Consider the following 21,493-nt stretch of genomic DNA (forward strand, 5'->3'; position numbering starts at 1 on the left):
CATTTTCTACACATGTTCAACCTAGAGTAGGAGCACAGTGCATGACTTCAGAATGAATAAACAAGTTGATGAATATGAAGAATTAAAGTGTTTAACAACTCTTCAAAAACACCCCAAAATTACTACCACCTTCTGAGACTTTAACTATTATTAACAGATCCCTTTACTTACATATCAACAGACATCTGATTTGTGTCTGTTTTATCTCTCAATACAGTGTAATCTGTTAAAAAGGGAAAACTAATAGTCAAAAGAATAGACCCAGTCTGCTACCTTCTCCCATACCTCATAGACAGACCAAATTCTATAGACCAGCCCTAAAATGGAAGGTGGGGAGAGTACTGTTCCTTCACCAGGGATAGGCAGACAGGTTTCAAAAGAGAAAACATGTCTGCCTCTTCCTTGCGTATGGCCTCTCCAATGAGTACAGTCAAGAGAAAGTTGACTATCACATATTATTTCTGTGACTGTAAGAGGGTCTCTTTGTTTCCAGATATCTACTCCACAGACTTCTCACTTTGTCAAATATCTCACCATTAGGAATCTATTTCTCTGAATATGCTTTTTCTTTATTTCGTTTCTTCTAAAAAAAAAAAAAAAAAAAAAGCAGGATACATGTGCAGAACGGGCAGGGTTGTTACATAAGTATACATGTGCCATGATGGTCTGCTGAACCTATTGACCCATCCTCTAAGTTCCCTCCCCTTGCCCCCAAGCCCCCAACAGGCCCTGGTGTGTGTTGTTCCCCTCTCTGTGTCCATGTGTTTTCATTGTTTGACTCCCACTTATGAGCGAGAACATGTGTTGTTTGTTTTTATGTCCCTGTGTTAGTTTGCTGAGGATGATGGCTTCCAGATTCATCCATGTCCCTGCAAAGGACGTGATCTTGTTCCTTTTTATGGCTGCATAGTATTCCATGGTGGTACTTGCACCACATTTTCTTTATCCAGTCTATCGTTGATGGGCATTTGGGTTGATTCCAAGTCTTTGCTATCATAAATAGTACTGCAATCAACACATGTGTGTATGTGTCTTTATAGTAGAATATTGTATAGTCCTATGGGATTGCTGGGTCAAATGGTATTTCTGCTTCTAGATCCTTGAGGAATCGCCATACTATCTTCCATATTATCTTCCATACTATCTTCCCCAATGGTTGAACTAATTTACATTTTCATCAACAGTGTAAAACATTCCTATTTCTCCACAGCCTCATCAGCATCTATTGCTTCTTAATTTTGTAATAATCACCGTTCTGACTAGCATGAGATGGCATCTCATTGTGGTTTTGATTTGCATTTCTCTGATGATCAGTGATGTTGAGGTTTTTCTTCATGTTTTTTGGCCACAAAAATGTCATCTTGTGAGAAATGTCTGTTCATAACCTTTGCCCACTTTTTGATGTTTTTTTTCTTGTAAATATGTTTAAATTCTTCACAAATTCTGGATATTAGAGCTTTGTCAGATGGATAGATTGCAAAAATGTTCTCCCATTCTGTGGATTGTGTTACTCTGATGATAGTTTCTTTTGCTGTGCAGAAGCTCTTTAGATCAATTAGATACCATTTGTCAATTTTGGCTTTTGTTGCAACTGCTTTTGGTGTTTTAGTCATGAAGTCTTTGCCCCTGCCTATGTCCTGAATGGTATTGCCTAGGTTATCTTCTAGGGTTGTTATTGGTTTGGGTTTTACACCTAAGTCTTTAATCCATCTTGAGTTAATTTTTATATAAAGTGTAAGGAAGGGATCCAGTTTCAGTTTTCTGCATATGGCTAGCCAGTTATCCCAGCACTATTTACTGAATAGGAGATCCTTTTCCCATTGCTTGTTTTTGTCAGGTTTGTTGAAGATCAGATGGTTATAGATGTGTAGTGTTACTTCTGAGGTCTCTGTTCTGCTCCATGGGTCTATGTGTCGGTTTTGGTACTAATACCATGCTGTTTTGGTTACTGTAGCCTTGTAGTATAGTTTGAAGTTAAGTAGCAAGATGCCTCCAGCTTTATTCTTTTTGCTTAGGATAGTTTAGGCTATATGGGGTCATCTTTGATTCCACGTGAAATTTAAAAGTTTTTTTTTTCCTAATTCTGTGAAGAATGTCAATGGTAGTTTGATGGGAATGGAACTGAATCTATAAATTACCCTGGGCAGTATTGCCATTTTCACAATATTGATTCTTCCTATCCATGAGGATGGAGTGCTTTTCCATTTATTTGTGTCCTCTCTTGTTTGCTTGAGCAGTGGTTAGTAGTTTTTCTTAAAGAAGTCCTTCACATCCCTTGTTAACTGTATTCCTAGTTATTTTATTCTCTTTGTAGTGATGACGAATGGGAGTCCATTCAAGATTTGGCTCTCTGGTTGCCTACTGTTGGTGTAAAGGAATGCTTGTGATTTTTGCACATTGATATTGTATCCTGAGACTTTGCTGAGGTTGCTTATCAGTTCAAGGAGTTTTGGGGCTGAGATGATGGGGTTTTCTAAATATAAAATCATGTTGGCTAATTTTATTTCTTTCTCTCTCCTGATTGTCCTAGCCAGAACTTCCAATACTGTGTTGAATAGGAGTGGTGAGAGAGGGCATCTTTGTCTTGTAAGTTTTCAAAGGGAACGCTTCCAGCTTTTGCCATTCAATATGATATTGGCTGTGAGTTTGTCATAAATAGCTCTTATTATTTTGAGATATGTTCCATCAATACCTAGTTTATTGAGAGTTTTTAACATGAGGGGATGCTGAGTTCTATTAAAGACCTTTTCCTCATCAATTGAGATAATCATGTGATTTTTGTCTTTGGTTCTGTTTATGTGATGGACTGTGTTTATTGATTTGCCTGTGTTGGGCCAGCCTTACATCCCAGGGATAAAGTTGACTTGATCATGGTAGATACGTCTTTTGATATGCTGCTGGATTTGGTTTGGCAGTATTTTATTGAGGATTTTCTCATCAATGTTTATCACAGATACTGGCCTGAAGTTTTCTTTTCTTGTTGTGTCTTTGTCTGGTTTTGGTATCAGGATGATCGTGTCTTTGTAAAATGAGTTATGGAGGAATCCCTCCTTTTCAATTCTTTGGAATAGTTTCACAAGAAATGGTACCAGCTCCTCTTTGAATTTCTGATAGAATTCAGTTATGAATCCATCTGGTCCTGGGTTTTTATTGGTTGGTAGGCTATAAATTACTGCTTCAATTTCAGAACTTGTTATTGGTCTATTCAGGGATTTGACTTCTTCCCAGTTTAGTCTTGGGAGGATGTATGTGTCCAGAAATTTATCAATTTCTTCTAGATTTTCTAGTTTATTTCTGTAGAGGTTGTTTATAGTATTCTCTGATGGTAGTTTATATTTCTGTGGGGCCATTGGTGATATCCCCTTTATCATTTTTTATTTTGTCTATTTGGTTCTTCTCTCTTCTCTATTAGTAGTATATTGTCCTCTAGCTGTAGTATATTTTGTTAATGTTTAAAAAAAAAAAAGAAAAAAAAAAGCTCCTGGAATCATTGATTTTTTTTTGGAGGGTTTTTCATGTCTCTATGTCCCTCACTTCTTTTCTGATCTTAGTTATTTCTTGTCTTCTGCTAATTTTTGGATTAGTTTGCTTATGCCTCTCTAGCTCTTTTAATTGTGATGTTAGGGTGTCGATTTGAGATTTTTCCTGCTTTCTGATGTGGGCATTTAGTGCTATAAATTTCCCTCTTAACACTGTTTTAGCTGTGTCCCAGAGATTCTGGTGCATTGTCTTTTTGTTCTCACTGGTTTCAAAGAACATTTTTTTATTTCTGCCTTAATTTCATTATTTACCCGGGAGTCATTCAGGAGCAGGTTGTTCAATTTCCATGTAATTGTGTGGTTTTGAGTGAGTTTCTTAATCATGAGTTCTAATTTGATTGCACTGTGGTCTGAGATTTGTTATAATTTCAGTTCTTTTGCATATGCTAAAGAGTGTTTTGCTTCCAATTATGTGGTCAATTTTTGAATGAGTGTCATGTGCCACTGAGAAGAATGTATATTCTGTTGATTTGGGGTAGAGACTTCTGTAGATGTCTACTAGGTCCATTTGATCTAGAGCTGAGTTCAAGTCCTGAATATCCTTGTTAATCTTCTGTCTTGTTGATCTGTCTAATACTGACAGTGGGGTATTAAAGTCTCCCACTATTATTGTGTGGGAGTCTAAGTCTCTAAGTCTCTTTATAGGTCTCTAAGAACTTGTTTTATAAATCTGGGTGCTCCTGTACTGGGTGCATATATATTTAAAATAGTTAGCTCTTCTTGTAGAATTGTTCCCTTTAGCATTATGCAATGCCCTTCTTTGTCTTTTTTGATCTTTGTTGGTTTGTAGTCTGTTTCGTCAGACATGAGGATTGCAACCCCTACATTTTTTTTTTCTTTCCATTTGCTTGGTAAATTTTCCTCCATCCCTTTAATTTGAGCCTATGTGTGTCTTTGCATGTAAGAAGGATCTCCTCAATATAGTACACCGATAGGTCTTGACTCTATCCAATTTGCCAGTCTGTCTTCTATTTGGGGCATTTAGCCCATTTACATTTAAAGTTAGTATTGTTATGTGTTAATTTCCTCCTGTCATTATGATGTTATTTGCTTATTTTGCACACTAGTTGATGCGATTTCTTTGCAGTGTCATTGGTCTTTATATTTTTGATGTGTTTTTGCAGTGGCTGGTACTGGTTTTTCCTTTCAATATTTAGTGCTTCTTTCAAAAGCTGTTGCAGGGCAGGCCTGGTGGTAATGAAATTCCTCAGCATTTGTTTGTCTGGAAAGGATTTTATTTCTCCTTCACTTAAGAAGCTTAGTTTGGCTGGATGTGAAATTCTAGGTTGAAAATTCTTTTATTTAAGAATGTTGAATATTGGTTCCCAATCTCTTCTGGCTTGTAGAGTTCCTTCTGAGAGGTCTGCTGTTAGTCTGATGGGCTTACCTGTGTAAGTGACCTGACCTTTCTCTCTGGCTGCCCTTAACAGTTTTTTCTTCATTTCGACCTTGGAGAATCTGATGACTATGTGTCTTGGGGTTAGTCTTCTCATGGAGTATCTTATTGGTGTTCCCTGGATTTCCTTAATTCGCACGTTGGCCTGTCTTTCTAGGTTGGGGAAGTTCTCCTGGATAATATCCTGAAGTGTGTTTTCCAGCTTGTTTCCATTCTCCCTGTCTCCTTCTGGTACTCCAGTTAATTGTAGATGAGGTCTTTATATGAAGTCACGTATTTCTTGGAGACTTTGTTCATTCCTTTTTATTCTTGTTTTCTCTATTCTTGTTTGCATGCCTTATTTCAGCAAGGTGATCTTCAAACTCTGACACCCGTTCTTCCGCTTGGTTGATTCAGCTATTGATACTTGGATATGATTCATGAAGTTCTTGTGCTGTGTTTTTCAGCTCCATTAGGTCATTTATGTTCCTCCCTAAAGTGGTTATTCTAGTTAGCAATTCTTCTAACCATTTATCAAGGCTATTAGTTTGTTTGCATTGAGTTATAACATGCTTTTTTAGCTCAGTGTAGTTTTCTATTACCCATCTTCTGAAGCCATCCATTCTGTCAATCCATCCATCTGATCCTCCGCCCAGTTCTGCTCCCTTGATGGAGAGACACTGCAATCATGTGGAGGAGAAGAGGCACTCTGGCCTTTTGGGTTTTCTGCATTTTTTCATTGATTCTTTCTCATCTTTGTGAGTTTGTCTAGTTTCAGTCTTTGAGGCTGCTTACCCTCAGATGGGGTTTCTATGGGGGCTTTTGTGTTGTTGTTGTTGATGCTGTTGTTGTTGCCTTCTGCTTGTTTGTTTGTCTTCCAATGGTCAGGTCCCTCTTATGTAGCGCTGCTGCAGTTTTCTGGGTGTTCACTTCAGGCTGTATTCATCTGATTCATTCCTGTGTGTGGAGATATCACTCAAAAAGCCTGGAGAACAGCAAGCATGGGTGCCTGCTCCTCCTTCTGGGACCTCTGACCTCAAGGGGAACCAAACTGATGCTAGTAGGATCACTGCTGTATAGGGTATCTGACAACCTCTGTTGGAGGGTCTCGCCCAGTTGGGTGGCACGGGGAACAGGACCAATTTAATGAAGCACTTTGTCTCTTGGTGGAGGGGGTGTGCTTTGCTGGGGGGAAACCCAATCATTTGGGCTGCCCAGATTCGTCAGAACTACCAGGAGGAAAGGCTAAATCTGCTGACCCGCAGAGACTGTGGCCTCCCCTCTCACCAGGGGCTCAGGCCCAGGAAGATCCAGGTACTGTCCCTGAGCTTCTGGCTGGAGTTATTGGAGTTCCCACAGGGAAAGCCCCACCCAGTGAGGAAGGATGGGTCAGGGTCAGGCCTGTGGCACTCTGTCCACAGACTGCCACAGCTGGTGTGTTGGGCTCTGGGAAACAAGTCTTGGGACCAAGTCATCCAGCCTTTTTGGCTCCAGCTGGGGTAAAGCAAAGCCTGGAGCTGTAGAGATGTGTGCTACCCTTCCCTGGCCCAGGGAGCTTAGTGTGTTAGGCAGTTGCTAGTCCTAGTGCTGGCTGCTGCCCCTCCTCCAAGGGGCTCAAATGGCTTAGAGAGCAGGCAGCTGCAGGCCGATACTGGATGGCCCTGCTTCTGGGAGTTCTGTAGGCTTAAGCCGATTCCAGCTGAGAGGCTGTAAGAATCTGCAGGTTCTGGGGTTGGGACAGTAGGTCCCGGTGGCGTGGGTTTGCAAGTGGGATCTTCTGATCCTTGGGTTGTGGAGTTCTGCGGAAAAAGCAGTTTCACTGGATGGTTAGCATGCTCAGTCACTGCCTCCTTTGGTTGGGAGGGGGGGACTTCCCTGCCCTGTGCAACTCTCTGGTGGGCCACCGCAACACACTGTTCTTCCTTCTCTCCGTGGGTCACACCAGCCTTCTAGTCAATTTTGAAGACAGAACCTGGATACCTTGTTGCCAGTGAAGGATTCACATGCTTATTAGGATCTTTTTCAATGGGAGCCTCCGAAGGCTACTGCTTTTATTTGGCTATCTTGGCCCTGCCTCTTTCTGTCTCTTCTATATAAACGTAAGAATTATCTGTGTTATCAGAATCAACTTCTAGCTCTTAGAAATGGGTTATCCTTTTATTCCTTAATAGTTTACTTAGATAACACTCTGGTTCCAAATTTCCATTTTCAATGATACCTCAGTGTCCAATGTCATTCCATATTCCTTTCCAATATGCTTTATTAATTGCCCTTTTTGTTGTTAGACACAATATTATCCCTTTAGTCTCAGTGTTCCATGTAGTCTCTGTTTGATCTTTTAAGAATGCAAATTGGTTCATAACATTACTACTCTGTTTATAGCCTACAGTGAGGACCCTATGCCATTTAGAATAAAATGTGTGTTTGGCCAGGCGCGGTGGCTCACTCCCATAATCCCAGTACTTTGGGAGGCCGAGGTGGACTGATCATGATGCCAGGAGATCAAGACCACCCTGGCTAACATGGTGAAACCCTGTCTCTACTCAAAATACAAAAAATTAGCCAGTCGTGGTGGCACGCACCTGTAGTCCCAGTTACTCAAGAGGCTGAGGCAGAAGAATCGTTTCAACCCGGGAGGCAGAGCTTGCAGTGAGCTGAGATCGTGTCACTGTGCTCCAGCCTGGGTGACAGAGCAAGACTCCATCTCAAAAAAACAAACAACAACAAAAAAAAGTGTTCTTGCTGTGGCCTGCAAGACCATAAATCCCAAAATCCCACACGATCCAGCCTCTGACTGCCTCCCAATCTCACCTACTATTTTAGTGTTTCATGGTCTTTTTTTTTTTTTTTTCGGACAGTCTCGCTCTGTCTCCTAAACTGGATTGCAGTGGCAAAATCTTGGCTCACGGCGATTCTCCCGCCTCAGTCTCCTGAGAAGCTGGAATTACAGGTGTGCGCCACCATGCCTGGTTATTTTTTTTGCATTTTTGGTAGAGACTGGGGTGGGGGGTGGGGAGGTGGTTTCACCATGTTGGTCAGGCTGGTCTCGAACGCTTCACTTTATGATCCACCCGCCTGGGCCTCCCAAAGTGCTGGAATTACAGGTATGAGCTACTACACCCGGCCTATTTTGTTTGTTTGCAGCAACTTACGACTCTCTAGCATTATCTTATTAATGTCTATATTCTACTTCCCTCTGACTTGAATGAAAGCTGCATGAGGCCAAGACCCTTAAATATCTTGCTCACTGTTTTAGACCCAGGGCTTAGAATACTGCCTGGCACGTGGTTGACTGTAATCATTCCTATGGAAGCATTAATGGGTTTTACCAGAAGGTGAGAGAGCAGCTCACCGAATGGTTTCTACTGTAGGAAAAGTGGGGAAAATATATACAACTGATCAATGCTATGGGAATGCTAAGCATGATGGAGGTTTGAGTACCCAGGAAGTGTGCAACACCATCACACTCCTAAAAGCAGGTATGTTGCAAAAGAATGTGAGAGGAGAAAACACAGGGAATAACTAATACTACTTTGACCTTTCTAGCCTCTCTCTGAGTTTAGTGCCTTCTCTATCTACTCTCAGTATCCTTACTCCACCACTCCCATGATGCTTCTGGTATATAGGAACAGAAGAAAATAACATTAAAAATGGCTTCTCTCTTATGTGTTAATATCTCATTGACACCCAGAAATATCTAGTTTTTAAAATATCTTCAGTAGCTGTCTATTACCTACAAGATAAATCAAGACACCTACAACCTTTAATTTATGAACCTAAGCTGTGATTGGTGACTCAACTGTTGTCGCTATTCCCAATTACCCCGTGCACTGAAGAGTCCTTTCTATTACTATATGTGTTGATGGCAGTCAGGGAATAGCATTAAATTTCTTCATCTCAGGGAGGTAGAAACACTTGAGAAAATATCAAAGAAGGGCATTTCTCCACCACACCATTGTTGTAAGGGGAACAGAATAAACTATCAGTGGAAACCTACTTTATGCTGATAACATCCTGTTTTACAAATGAGAAACCAGGTTTTAGCTAGAATAAAAATTAAGAGATCCTAGTTCTAGTTAAGTAACAAAACTGGTTTTAAATCTGTGTCTGCTTGTCCCCAAAGCCGTTCCTTGTTCAGGTACAGGAAGATCAGGAAGATGTACACCTAGGGTGAACCACAATGAAAGAAAGAGAATTCAGAGGAATTTTGAGACTGTGTTAATTAATATTGATGTTTAGAAGACCTGTTTTCAGACTCAGAATATGCATACACAGTAATACAGCAGTTGGGATGTTTGAAAGCCTCATGTTACTCATTTTACTTATTCTTTCCTCGAAGAAGAGCAAAGAATCACCTAACCTGGTCCACTGAGAAGGAAACATGCTTAATTATTTCCCGTTCTCCATCATATAAGAAAGGGAGGCAAGAAGCCTGTGCTTGTGGACAGAGAAACAGCTGTCTTTCAGAAGGACACTGGCTCTTTAGTTTAGCAAAGGAGGCAGGCAAGCAACCCAGAGCTAATCAAGAGAATCATCTTTCTCCAAGTTGCTAGTGTTGAGACCCTCAAAGGGTTAAGGATGGCAGTTTTTTTTTTTTTTTTTTTTTTTTGGTTGCTATGTGCAGCCAGAAAACAAGCAGCTTGTTCCCGACAATTCCAGGAGCACCCCCTTAATAGGTGAAAGGTGGACTCAACCACAACGCACTCGCTGACGTGCAGTTGATCCCCAGAGACTCGAGGCTGTTTTTGTGTGTGATCAATGTAATATTCCACTGCTAAATTTAGGAACCCTGCATCCTATGAAAATGGCACCTCACCATGACTAATTAGCAATGAAAACTGTGGATAGTGACAGGTTTAATTATTTAATCTCCAAGGTTTTGATTAAATTAAAACCTTTTGCTGCAGGGCAAAAAAATTTATATGTGCACAAGTTAAGATTATAAAGTAATGAGGCTGATACCACAAATCACAGGAGGAAAAGGGTTTCATGATGCAGCCCATCTGTGTGTATATGATATTAGTTACCTGTGTATTTGTATATAAAACCCTGGAGATGACTGTGTATACTGGGCATGACTGTGTATATATATCATAGAGGATATTAGTTTGAATTTGTGTATAACATGAGAGATGTATATGCATATGCATTTCTAAAAATGTATGGATATATAGGGAATGGGTATACATTACTGGGTATGTATGCATGTATGTGTTATATGTAGGAAAAACTGAGGATTCATATGTATATATCCAACACTAAAGAAATACCCATGTATGTGTGAACAACACTGGAGTTGCATGTGTATATACAACACTAGAAATGTGGCTGTTTGTGTACAGTACTCTATTTTGTGTATTCCATAGGTCATATGTGTGTATGTGGTGTGTGTGTGTGTGTGTGTGTGTCCACTTTTGGAGAATGACTATGCTGAACTTAGCATAGTCTGGCAATGTGTGATTGCCAAAAATGTGTTACAGAACTGCAGATGTAGACAAAGTTGTATGTTTTATACACACACACACACACACAGACACATATATACATACACACATATATACATATATATGCACACATATATATACACTATGAAGTTTCATGCATGTATCAAATATTTCAGATACAGTATGTATTCAAACTTAAGAGAATTGTCAATATATATATTACATTGCCATTCTACTAATTTGTACGTACATTTTTACAACATTAAAACATTCTATGTGGATGTGTGAAAATGGCATATGAATATTTTATATGTAATGTTTGTTGTATGTATATATATTATGTAAATATTCAATATACAATGATACAAAATGTTTTATGTATACAATGAAAATACATTATATATAATACATTAAAACACAGGTGTGAATATATCCCACGATATACAGATATATGCATAAAACATTTGAAAAATAGTTGTGAGTCCTACTTGTTAACACTGAAAAGATTATCCATATGAATTTATATTTAATGTTGAAAGTATGTGGTATATAAAATACTAAAGATAGGTGTGACTATGTTTATCATATTAGAGAGATGTGTATAAATATTTACCATACAGGAAGTGTGCACAACACTACAGATATTTTGTGTTTGCATTCAATATTTTTTAATTGCATGAAACATACATAACAAAGTTTATCATTTTAAGTGTACAGTTCAGTGGCATTAAGTACATTCACATTGTTGTGCAACTATCCCTATTATCAATCTCCAGAAATTTTCATCTTGCAAAACTGAAACACTGTATCAATTAAACAACAACTCCTCATTCCTCCTTACCCTCAGCCCATGGAATTCACAATTCTACTTTATGTTTGTATGATTTTGACTACTCAAAGTACTTCATATGAGTGCTTTCTTGCAGTATTTGTCCTTCTGTGGCTGGCATATTTCACTTAGTATAATGTCTTTGAGGTTCATGTATGTTGGGCCATGTGTCAGAATTTCCTTCCTTTTTAAGGCTGAATAATATTCCACTATGTGTATACCACACTTTGTTTATCCACATATCTGTACATGTATACTTGGGTTGCTAGTGCCTTTTGGCTATTATCTTTTAGTTATTGTGAATAATATTGCTGTGAACATGGTTGTGGATATATCTGTTCATCTTCATGCTTTCAATTTTTTGAGTATATATCCAGAAATTGAATTGGTGGACCATATGGTAATTCCACTTTTAAATTTTTGAGGCACTGTCATATTGTTTTTCATAGAAGCTGCACCATTTTGTAAGTAATATTTTTATGTATGTGTGTGTTCACTATATAAGACACATCTACAACTAGGCATTTATGTTTTCATTTATAGAAATGTAGATATAAATGTGAACAAAAAGCACTGTGTAAGCCCATATATAACACTGAAGCTAGATTTCTGAATACAGTTGAGTATTTCCTAATCCAAAATGTTTGCAACAAAAAGTATTACAGATTTCAAAGTTTTTCAGATTTTGGGATATTTGCATATGTATAATGAAACATCTTGGGGACAAGACCCAAATCTAAATATAAAAATCATTTGTGGGGGGGGCGGAGCAAGATGGCCGAATAGGAACAGCTCCAGTCTCCAACTCCCAGCGCCAGCGACACAGAAGACCCGGTGATTTGGCATTTTTCAGCTGGTGCTGGGTTCATCTCACTGGGGAGTGCGGGACGGTCCGGTGCTGGTCAGCTGCTGCAGCCCGACCAGCGAGGCTGGGGGAAGCAGAGGCCGAGGCATTGCCTACTCACCAGGAAGTGCAAGGGGAAGGGAATCCCTTTTTCCTAGCCAGGGCTGAGACACACAACACCTGGAGAATCAGGTAACTCCAAACAGGCACACCAGGAAGTCATATCCCACACACCTGGCCGGGAGGGTCCCAGACCCACGGAGCCTCCCTCATTGCTATCACAGCAGTCTGTGATCTACCCGGCAAAGGCAGCGAGGCTGGGGAAGGCGCCCGCCATTGCTGAGGCTTAAGTAGGTAGCTCAGCTGCTGGGAAGCTCGGAGCTGGAGTGGAGCTCACAGCAGCTCAAAGAAACCTGCCTGTCTCTGTAGACTCCCACCTCTGGGGGCAGGGCACAGTAAACAATAACAAAGCAACCAAAGACACCTCTGCAGGCATAAGCGACTCTGTCTGACAGCTTTGAAGAGAGCAGTGGATCTCCCAACACGGTTGAGATCTGAGAAGGGACAGACTCCCTGCTCCATGAGGGTCCCTGACCCCTGGTAGCTAACTGGGAGACATCCCCTGGGGAGCAGTCTGACACCCACCTCACAGGGTGGAGTACACCTGAGAGGAAGCTTCCAAAGCAAGAATCAGACAGCTACACTTTCGCTGTTCAGAAATATTCTATCTTCTGCAGCCTCTGCTGCTGATACTTGAGCAAACAGGGTCTGGAGGTGGACCTCAAGCAATCTCCAAAGACCTACAGCTGAGGTCCTGACTGTTAGAGAAAACTATCAAACAGGAAGGACACCTACACCCAAACCCCATCAGTATCACCATCATCAAAGACCAGAGGCGGAATAAAACCTAAAGAAGATGGGGGAAAAAGCAGGGCAGAAAAAGCTGGAAATTCAAAAATAAGGCATTATCTCCCTGGCAAAAGGGCGCAATAAAGCCAACAATGGATCAAAAGCTGGATGGAGAATGACTTTGTGAGATGAGAGAAGAAGGCTGGTCATCAAATTTCTCAAGAGCTAAAAGAATGCGTGCAACACAAAGAAACTAAAATCTTGAAAAAAGTGGAAGAATTGATGGCTAGAGTAATTAGTAAGAGAGGTCATAGCGAAATGAAAGAGAGATGAAAACCATGACATAGAAATATGTGACAAATGCACAAGCTTCAGTAACCGACTTCGATCAACTGGAAGAAAGAGTATCCAGCGATTGAGGATCAAATGAATGAAATAAAGCGAGAAGAAACAAAAGAAAAATGAACAAAGCCTGCAAAGTATGGGATGTAAAATAAATCTGCGTCTGATTGGGGTGCCTGAAAGTGAGGGGAAAATGGAACCAAGTTGGAAAACACTCTTCAGGATATCATCAGGAGAACTTCCCCAACCCTAGTAGGGCAGGCCAACATTCAAATCCAGGAGTACAGAGAACGCCACAAAGATACTCCTCGGAAGGCAGCTCAAAGACACATAATTGCCAGATTCACAAGTTGAAATGAAGGAGAAAAACTGTTAAGACAGCCAGAGAAAGGTCGGGGTTACCCACAAGGAAGCCCATCAGACTAGCAGCAGATCTCTCAGCAGAAGCTCTACAAGCCAGAAGAGAGTGGGGGCCAATATTCAACATTCTTAAAGAATTTTAAGCCAAATTTCATATCCAGCCAAACTAAGTTTCATAAGTGAAGGAGAAATAAAATCCTTTACAGATGAAAAGCAAAATGCTTAGAGATTTTGTGCACTAGGCCTGCCTTACTAAAGAGACCCTGAAGGAAGCACTCAACATGGAAAGACAGCGGTACCAGCCATCTCAAAACATGCCAAATATAAAGACCATCAGGGCTAGGGAAGAAGCATCAACTAATGAGCAAAATACCCAGTTAATATCATAATGGCAGGATCAAGTTCACACATAACAATATTAGCTTATAGAAATGTAAATGGACTAAATGCCAATTAAAAAGGGCACAGACTGGCAAACTGGATAAAGAGTCAAGACCCATCAGTCTGCTGTATTCAGAACCCATCTCACTGCAGAGACATAGGCTCAAAATAAAGGGATGGAGGAAGTTGCAAGCAAATGGAGAACAAAAAGCAGGGTTGCAATCCTAGTCTCTGATAAACAGACTTTAAAGCCATCCAAAGATCAAAAGAGACAGAGGCCATACATAATGGTAGGGGATCAATTCAACAGGAAGAGCTAACTATCCTAAATATATATGCACCCAATACAGAACAGATTCATAAAAGCAAGTCCTTAGAGACTTACAAAGAGACTTAGACTCCCATACAATAATAATGGGAGACTTCAACCTCCATAGCCAACATTAGACAGATCCAGCGAGACAGAAAGTTAACAAGGATATCCAGGGAATTGAACTCATCTCTCTTCAACAAGCAGACCTAATAGACATCTATAGAAACTCTCCACCCCAAATCAAGAGTATATGCATTTCTTCTCAGCACCACATGTACTTATTCCAAAATTGACCACATAATTGGAAGTAAAAGCCTCCTCAGCAAATGTACAAGAACAGAAATTACTTAACAAACTGTCTCACAAAGAGACCACAGTGCAATCAAACTAGAACTCAGGACTAGAAACTCAATCAAAACCGCTCAGCTACATGGAAACTGAACAACCTGCTCCTGAATGACTACTGGGTACATCACGAAATGAAGGCAGAAATCCAAGATGTTCTTTGAAACCGAAATGAGGAACAAAAAGATGCAACATGCCAGAATCTCTGGGACTGGAAATTTAAAGCAGTGTGGGGAAATTTATAGCCGCAATGCCCACAAGAAAGCGAGGAAAGATCTAAAATTGACACTCTAACGCCCAATTCAAAAAAGAACTACAGAAGCAAAAGCAAACACATTCGAAAGCTAGCAGAAGGTAAAAATAGCTAAAGATCAGAGCAGAACTGAAGGAGATAGAGACACAAAAACCCTCAAATAAATGAATCCAGAGCTGGTTTTGAAAAGATCAACAAAAATTGACAGACCACTAGCAAGACAATAAAGAAGAAAAGAGAGAAAGAATCAAATCGTATAATTAAAATAATGATAAAGGGATATCACCACCGACCCACAGAAATACAAACTACCATCAGAGAATACTATAAACACCTCTACACAAAATAAACTGGAAAATCTAGAAGAAATGGATAATTTCTGGACATACACTCTTCAAGACTAAACCAGGAAGAAGTTGAATCCTGAATAGACCAATAGCAGGCTCTGAAGTGAGGCAGCAATTGTAGCCTACCAACCAAAAAGTCAGGACAGATGGATTCACTGCTGAATTCTACAGAGGTACAAGGAGGAGTTGGTACCATTCCTTCTGAAACTATTCAATCAATAGAAAAGAGGGAATCCTCCTAACTCGTTTTATGAGGGCCAACATCATCCTGATACCAAAGCCTGGCAGAGATACAACAAAAAGAGAATTTTGAATATCCCTGATGAACATCGATGCAAAAATCCTCAATAAAATACTGGCAAACGGTTCAGCAATAACACATCAAAAGCTTATCCACCATGATCAAGTGGGCTTCATCCTGGGATGCAAGGCTGGTTCAACATTAAGCAAATCAATAAACATAATCCAGCATATAAGCAGAACCAAAGACAAGAACCACATGATTATCTCAATAGGTCTGAAAAGGCTTTTTGACAAAATTCAACAGCCCTTCATGCTAAAGCTTGCTCAATAAATTTGAGTGATGGAACATACCTCAAAATAATAAGAGCTATTTATGACAAACCACAACCAATATCATACTGAATGGGCAAAACTGGAAAAATTCCCTTTGAAAACTAACAGAGACAGGGATGCCGTCTCTCACCACTCCTATTCAACATACTGTTGGAAGTTCTCGCTAAGGGCAATCAGGCAAGAGAAAGAAATCAAGGGTATTCAGTTAGGAAAAATTAGAAGTGTCCCTGTTTGCAGATTAACATGATTGTATATTTAGAAAACCCACATATAAGCCAAAATCTCCTTAAGCTGATAAGCAACTTCAACAAAGTCTCAGGATACAAGGTAATGTGCAAAATCACAAACGTCTTATACACCGGTAACAGACAAGCAGAGAGCCAAATCAGGAATGAACTTCCATTCACAATTGCGTCAAAGAGAATAAATACCTAGGAATCCAACACAAGGGATGTAAGGACCTCTTCAAGGGAGAACTGGAAACCACTGCTCAGTGAAATAAAAGAGGACAAAACAAATGGGAAGAACATACCATGCTCATGGATAGGAAGAATCAATATCGTGAAAATGGCCATACTGCCCAAAGGTTGTTAGATTCAATGCCATCCCCATCAAGCTACCAATGACTTTCTTCACAGGGTGGAAAAAACTTTGCTTTAAAGTTCTTATGGAACCAAAAGAGCCCGCATCTCCCAAGACAATCCTAAGTCAAAAGAACAAAGCTGGAGGCATCCATACCTGACTTCAAACTATACTACAAGGCTATAGTAACCAAAACAGCATGGTACTGGTACCAAAGAAACAGAGATATAGACCAATGGAGACAGGAGCAAAGTCCGCTAGAAATAATACCACCACACATCTACAGCCATCTGATCTTTGACAAACCTGAAGCAGTCATATATTAAAGATGGATTAGAGACTTAAATGTTAGACCTAATACCATAAAAATCCTAGAGGAAAACACAGAGTAGTACCATTCAGGACATAGGCATGGGCAAAGGCATGTCTAAAACACCAAAAAGCAACGGCAGCAAAAGCCAAAATTGACAAATGGGATCTCATTAAACTAAAGAGCTTCTGCACAGCAAAAGAAACTACCATCAGAGTGAACAGGCAACCTACAAGTGGGAGAAAATTTTGCAATCTACTCATCTGACAAAGGGCTAATATCCAGAACCTACAAAGAACAAACGAGTTTACGAAAAAAACAACCCATCAAAATTGGGCAAAGGATATGAACAGACATTTCTCAAAGAAGACATTCATACAGCCAACAAACACATGAAAAAATGCTCATCATCACTGGCATCAGAGAAATGCAATCAAACCACAATGAGATACCATCTCACACAGGGTGAAATGGCGATCATTAAAAATTCAGAGGTAACAGGTGCTGGAAGTTGTGGAGAGAAATAGGAACACTTTTTTACACTGTTGGTGGGATTGTAAACTAGTTCAACCATTCTGGAAAACAGTATGGCGATTCCTCAAGGATCCTAAGGCAGTGTGCCGCCGCTGACCCAGCCATCCATTACTGAAGGGATATACCCAAGGATTATAAATTATGCTGCTATAAAGACACATGCACCGCATTGTGTTTGTACAGCACTATTCTATGCTTAGACTTGGAATCCTTAAATGTCCATCAGTGACAGATTGGATGAAGAAAAGGACACCAGTTAGAATGGCGATCATTAAAAGTCGAAACAACAGGTGCTGGAGAGGATGTGGAGAAATAGAACACTTTTACACTGTTGGTGGGATTGTAAACTAGTTCAACCATTCTGGAAAACAGTATGGCGATTCCTCAAGGATCTAGAACTAGATGTACCATATGCATCCCATTACTGGGGATATACCCAAAAGGATTATAAATTATGCTGCTACTCAAGACACATGCACCAGCCTGTTTATTGCAGCACTATTCTAATAACAAGACGGAATCAACTTAAATCATCAGTGACAGATTAGGTTAAGAGAAAAATGTAAGCACATACACCACCATGGAATACTATGCAGCCATAAAAAGGATAGGTTGTGTGTCCTTTGTAGGGACAGATGGCTGAGATATCATTCTTAGCAAACTATCAGAAGAACAAAGAAAACAAAACACATGGTTCTCCTCATAGGTGGGAACTGGTGTGGTCGCGGGGCTCAGGAAGGGGAACATCACACACACGGGGCCTATCATGCAGGAGGGGGAGGGGGGAGGATGCATTGGGAGTTATACCTGATGTAAATGACGAGTTGATGGGTGCAGCACAAGGCACAAGTAACCATGTGAAACCTGCAGTTATGCACATGTACCCTACAACACAGTATAATAATAATAAATAAAATTCAAAAAAAACAAAAACAAAAATAAAAAAATAAAAGAAAGAAAATGCAAGAAAGCAGTATTTTAAAATGAAATTTAGACACTCATATAAAGGCTAATACTATTTTCCACGTAAACTTGAGGGTACATACAGCAAGCTCCACTGTCCCTTGGGTGCACATCCCGTATTCAACCAACCACACACTCAGCCAACCTCAAGTTGAAAATATTTTTAAAACAATAACACTTTGTAAAAAAATAATACAAATAAAACAATATAATATAACAACTATTCTGGTATTTGTGTATTATGTGTTATAAGTAATCTAGAGATGATATGAAGGTAATGTGAAAGAATATGCATGGGGTATATGCAAATACCGAATGGCTACATAAGGAACTTGAACATCCTCAGATTTTTAATGTATATATTTTGAATAGTGTTAAAGCAGAAGTTGGGTGAAACATAGTGGGTGTGGCGAATCACAGAAATTCCCTGTATTGGGATCATATATATAGCCAAGTAGCCCATGAGGCTCCAAATTAGGAAAAAAACAATTTACACCATACAATAACTTATGTTCAAAATGGAATAAGATTTATTATTATTATTAGGTAGGTGGAGGATGCATTTATCTGTTCTGTACCCACTGTATTTTTTTTTTCATTATATGGGTTAAAGCCAAGCATTTAAGACCTATGATGATGCTGGATTTTTCTGTTTTAACAGCATGTGTTTATGCCACTGTAATAAAAATAACATCAAGTCTAAAAAAAAAAAAAAAAAATCATTTGTGTTTTAGATATACTTTATACACATGTCCTGAAGGTAATTTTGTATAACACGTATAATCATTTTGTGCATGAAACAAAGTTTTAACTACAACCCATTGCATGAGGTTAATGTAAAATTTTCCACTTGTGGTGTCATATCAGTGATCATTTTGAGTTGTGTGTGTGTAATACTGATGATTTGCATTCAACGTACTTCCCTCACTAGCAATCAAATTGTGTCTTAATGACCTGTATTAAAAAAACACTCCAAATGTAGCACCTTAAAATAATAACAATAAATTATTTTGTTCATAAACCTGAAATGTTGCCAGTGCTTGGCAAGGACAGCTCTTCCGTTGGCAAGGACAGCTCAACCAGCAGAACCTGTAGTGGCTTGATTGGAGCTAAACAATTGGGTTTTAGGAGGGCCACTCACAAGTCTGGTCAACTAATACTGTTACTTGAGGACTCCACCATGGCTGTGGGCCTCCTTCTGGGTGGGTTGGACTCTCTTACCACGTGGTGTCTGTGTTCTAAGTACAAGTATCTCAAGACAACCTAGTGGAGAATGTATTGATTTCTATGACCTAACTCTGAAAGCACATGGTGTCACTTCTCTACCTCAGATTCAACAGGATGGAATGTTGACCCTGCCTCTGGATAGGAGAAGTGTCTGAGCCACATTGTAAAGAGAATATGTTGGATGGGAGATTATGTTGTGGCCACTTTTTAAAAAGGACAATCTGCCACAGTCACAGGTTATTATTTCTAAACAGACAGTTTGAACATTTATTTTGTTCATGCAACAAATATTTGTTGAATGCCTACCATGTGCTACTACTTGGAGTTCAACAGTAAACACACACACAGTCATTGTTGCCCTTGTGGGGCTGATATTCCATTGAATGAAATAAGGGGAAAATAGTATCTGCCATGTCAGATGATACATATTATTGTGTTAGGGAAAAAAGAAAACCAATGTAATGGGGAAAGGAAATGTTGGGAATTAGAGAAGTGCTATTTTGTATAGCATGGCCTGGGAAATTATCTCCAATAAGGTGACTTTTGAGCAGACACACCTGAAGGAGAGTGATGGAATGAGCCTTGAAGGAAAAGGCATCAGGGAGGTGGTAGTTCTAAACAGAGACATGGCTAAAGGATTTAAAATATAAGGATGTTTGCTATGTGTGAGAAACAGCAAGGAGGCCAGTATGCCTAAAGTATGAAGGGGAGAGTTGTAGGAAGTGAAATCAGAGTGGATACAGACGGGTGCCAGATCATGTTAAAGTAATAAAGTGATATATTTCTTTCTGTTGCAACAAAAAATTCCCAAAGAAAACATACCAATAATAATTCTTTTAGCTGCATTGTCTTTGTTTCGATCATACTCCTTCCACAAATACTGAATACCAAAGAATAAGCCTTCATGTGATCAGTTAGGGGCATCAGCTGTTGTCTGAATCAGTAGGAAGTTGGCCAACTTATTGAAATTGCTTCTAACCTTGGAGATGAAAATTCAGGTCTCAGAAGGCCACGAGACATCCCTTCTGTCTGAATCTGTTCTCTCTGCCTGCTTCATGCCACATCTGTGCACATAAAACACCAACATATTCACTGACCTGGAAGGCAAAGGTAATAATGGTGTTGGCATTTAGATGTTCAGGTTTGTAATCAGGAAGGGAACTCACTGAAAATGTTGAAGGTTGGTTTTATTGCCCTTCTGTGCATTTCCCTATTCTCCAACTCCCTGATAAAACTGGGAAAATCCTTCACTTTGACAGCATTAACATCAGAAGTAATAAATGTAGAACAGCTGCAACCAAATCGGCCAAATACTTGGCACAATTTAAGTTACTTAAGAAGTTGCTTCAGTGGGCAGTGTTTTCAAACCTGACTGAAGATTAGCAGCATCTGGGGATCTTTGCCCACCTCAAAGCTCTGGAGTTGGGCCCAACTCCATAATGTTTTTTTTTTTTTTGCTTCCCTGGGTGATTCTAACATGCAACCATAGTTGCAAACCACTATTACTGTAAAGCTTTGCCTTACTAGATGGCACAGGATAACTTGGATTTTATTATGCCTTATACAGCATCATCCAACAGAAATTAACATACCTGAAGATTGGAAACTATTAAAGTTCTAATTTCCAAATGGTTTATCTGAAGGACCATTCTAGGTATGTGCTACATTTATAAATATCACTGGAAATGTTTACAGCAGTTCTTGTCCTGTCCATCACCCTACTCTTTCCTTCCCAATTGCATTCCTCATATTGTTCAAGAGAGCAAGCGATACCACTTCTTTATTTTAATAATTCCTTACGAATAAGGCTTGTCCTTTGCAAGTCTCTAAGGCTATGTTTTCATATGTTGGAATAATGATACACACATATTGATATGTTTTTAAATGTGTCTTCTGTGTCACTTTGCTTTTTACTTTTTTTGTCCCAACTTTTCTATTGGCATGTGATACAATTTGGATATTTGTCCCACCAAATCTCCTGTTGAAATGTAATCCCCAATGTTACAGGTGGGGTTTGGTGGGAGGTGTTTGGTCATGGGAACGGATCCCTCATGGCTTGGTACTGTCTTTGAGATAGTGA

At 39.6% G+C, this 21,493-nt stretch overlaps 1 long non-coding RNA gene across 1 annotated transcript in view; it reads right to left on the reverse strand.

The window, feature by feature from the left end:
- The window catches only part of LOC110741209, a 71,307-nt gene extending 50,483 nt beyond the window's left edge, over positions 1–20,824 (reverse strand). Inside the window, exon 1 of the long non-coding RNA XR_002517045.1 lies at positions 20,393–20,824. This is a non-coding gene — a long non-coding RNA (uncharacterized LOC110741209). The remainder of the gene's footprint in view (positions 1–20,392) is intronic.
- Between the last annotated feature and the right edge of the window lie 669 nt (positions 20,825–21,493).

This window comes from Papio anubis, chromosome 12 (assembly GCF_008728515.1).
Source record: "Papio anubis isolate 15944 chromosome 12, Panubis1.0, whole genome shotgun sequence".
NCBI classification, from domain to species: Eukaryota; Metazoa; Chordata; class Mammalia; order Primates; family Cercopithecidae; genus Papio; species Papio anubis.